We start from the raw sequence: 3,549 nt of genomic DNA on the forward strand, positions 1-3,549 counted from the left end.
TTTATGCTAAACTAACTCACTAGAACAAGTCACCCCATGACTACACACCCAAGCAGGAAGCACACACACACATCTCAGTTCCTAAAATGACCTCACCCCTCCTGATTCATATTCCAGTATCCCAAAAGACCTGCAGTAGCATACACATCTGCCACCTCTGCTTGAAATAGCCATTGTTCCCATTAAATACTTCCATGAAAAGTGACATTAAAAATGAATTACAGTCCAAGAACTGTACATACTTTATATTACTTTTCAAAGTGTATAACTCAGGTTTTCCTGTTTCAACTAATTAATGCACTTCACTTTAATATGGGCCCATGGTGTGCTTTTTGATTTCCCTTAATTTGGTTTGTCTCTTCAAAGAAATAGGAAACAAAGATATTCTGGATTTAATCATTATAGCTTTTATTGTTTATTACCTCTGAGTAAAGGAATGATTAGTGAACATTTTGGCTAATTTTTCCTTTCTGATATGGAACAAAAATTAAAGGATCTTAGTGAATTTGTAAGATTAAGATAAAACTATCTGAAGATGAGAAAAATAAACCATTTTACTTTCCCCCGTTGTCGAAATTTTACTATTGTTTAAGGTGGAAAGTGGACTGACTTTGGTTTTTCCAGCTTTTGGAAACCCTGAAGACCTGTGAGGACATGATGGAATGGAAGTGAATGGTCTTTCCTCCTTCTCTATTCTCTAAATCTGAATTGTCCAGCTCTACTAGAAGCCAGCTTCAGGTGTTATGGCATCCATGACACATCCATTAAATTTAAGAGGCAAAACTTAAGCTTATTAGAAAGCTATTTCCTCTCACCTATCCTTGTCACCCCCATCACCCCATCTATGAAAAGAGAGAAATACCTGAATTTCCCAATGGTTTAGATTAGAGCTAAAGAAGCAGCAACACACCTAAGATATTCAGTCATCACTTTATGCAGTTGACCCACAAGAACATGGTGGTATTCCTATTCTCAGTGTCTCTAATGAGACGTGCCTTTTGAATAATACTTTAAGATAAATAAAAACAATTATCTACAGGCTTTTAGAACAATTTGTATTGTGCATATAGCTACTTTCTAGTAAAGTTCACTTTGGTATAGCAAATTATATTTTGTTAAGTGAGTCACAAATTTCTCTTTGTTCTATCGCTTACAAAAATAATTTTTATTGTTGCTTACAAAAATGATTTTTATGCAACAATTCACATGGATAAGACTGAAATATAGTTTTTTAATATGGCCTATTCTATATTGAGAGCTATATACTAGTTGATGAGTTTTCAGTGATCTGGTTACAGCTGTTATTACTGCATTGACTAATATTTTAACTAACAAACTCTGATTAGTTTTGACTTACAGGAAATTAAATGAATCATACAGAGTTCACATGTACTGCCTGCCTTTCTCCCTGTTTGCAAGGTCCCTGATTGTATAGCTTTATGTATTTTTGAAAATTGTGTGATGTCACATAGTTACCCTTAGAATAATTTATAGACTAGTTTCATTGTCCTAAATGCCCCCTATATCCCACCTTCCCCTCCTCTCCATCTCATACTTCATTGCCTCCAGTAACTACCATTCTCTTTTAAACCTCTCCAAGATCAATATATAGTATCACACATATGGGAGAAATGTTGAGTCCTATCTCTATGCATCTGATTCAGTTCATTTTGCACAATGATCCCCAGTTCTGTCCAACTTCTCACACATGACAGGATATTGACAAGGTTGCTGCTCTATTATGGCTACATAGTAGTCCATGGGTAGATGTAGTATACTTACTTTATCCATTTATTATATAATGAGCACTTAATTTTTCCCACCTCATACCTATGGTGAATAATGCTGCATTAAACCTGGTGAAAATGTCTCTTCCACTTAATGATTTCACTTCCTCTGAATACATGCCCACTTGATAGGCCACTAGATCAGCTGATAGTTCAATTAGTATTGTTTTTGGTTTTGGTTGGATTTTTTTTTTTTTTTGAGGAAACTTCACACAACTTTCTATTGATACACTCATGTACATGCTTACCAACAGTATTCAATGGTCTCATTTATCCAGCTCCTCAGCAGTACTTGTTATCAGTTTTCATGGTACTGCCCTTCTTGAATGAGGTGATGTCTCCTTGATGTTTTATTTCTCTGATAATCAGTGGTTTTAACCCTTACTTAACCCACATGGTCTTAGTGGCTGCAGAATCATAATGAACATGAGTCATGCCACATTTTTTGATAGGAAGGAAAAAACTATAGAAAGTGTTATGATCATCATGAAGAGTCCTTTCCTGTGCTTGTGAATTCAAGCCCATTTCCTGCTTTCTTTTTTATCTGACTCTGGGTATATGATCCCTGATCCATTTACAGGTGAGTTTTTTGGATAGTGACAGATATGGATCTGTTTTCATTCTACTACATGGAGTCATCCAATTTAACCAGTACCATTTATTAAACATGTCGTCTTTTCTCCAATGTATATATTTAATGGCTATGTAGAAAAAAATAAGGCATCCACAGTTATGTGAAATTATGTCTAGGGTCTTAAATTCTATTTCATTGAGTAATGTGTCTGTTTTTATGCCAAAACAGTACTGTTTTAAATACCATAGCTTTGTAATAAGACTTGAAATTTAGGATGGTGGTTCTTCTAGTGTTTTCTTTTTTCCCAGCATTGTTTTAGCTATCCTGGGTAGCTAGTTATTTATTTGTTTGTTTGTTTGTTTGTTTGTTTGTTTATTGTGTATATATGTGTCTGTTTCCAGATGAAGTTGAAGTTTGTTTGTTTACTACAATTTCTGTGAAGAACTGTGTGAGCATTTCTAACATGATCACATTGAATCTGTGGATTGCTTTTTATATAATGGCATTTTCACAATATTAATCCTACTGATCATGAGCATGAGATATCATTCTGTTGTTTGGGGTCTTCTTTAATTTCTTTCTTGCATGTCTTAATGTTTTTATTACACAAGTCTATGGGAATAGATGAATAACACCAAAGGCCTTTTGAAAAGTGTATGGAAGCTTCCTAGGTTATATACACATATGAAAAGAATTTAAATGGAATCACCATGTCATGGGGAAGACTATGCCTCAACTAGACAACTAATGCCATCTAGTAAAACCTCCAATACCAGGAATGAGTTACATATTATCAAAACACAGGTCATAGGGGTCCCATAGTTTTCCCTTCCCCCACACATGCCAACATTATAAGCTAGTGTCAAGGTTACTGGTTATTTCCATAACCTGATGGAAGTCCTACTGCTGAAGACAGGTACTTACTTATATCATTGAAAATAGAGAAATTGAGCTGGTACCCAGCTAGATTCTTCACCCCGACTGACTATCATTCATGGTGCTAGAAGGTACTTTGCACGCCACTGGAGGAAAAAGACAGTCATCAATATCAACCGTCTACAAACCCTGTGACCTACAACAGTGACCTGCCGCCTGCAATAGTGGAACAAATGTTAAAGGAGTAACCAGTGTTTAGCTTGGATTTAAGGTCCACTCCATGAGATGGAACCCACACCTGACATGGCTAAA

The sequence above is a fragment of the Onychomys torridus genome, chromosome 4 (assembly GCF_903995425.1).
Source record: "Onychomys torridus chromosome 4, mOncTor1.1, whole genome shotgun sequence".
Classification (NCBI taxonomy): Eukaryota; Metazoa; Chordata; class Mammalia; order Rodentia; family Cricetidae; genus Onychomys; species Onychomys torridus.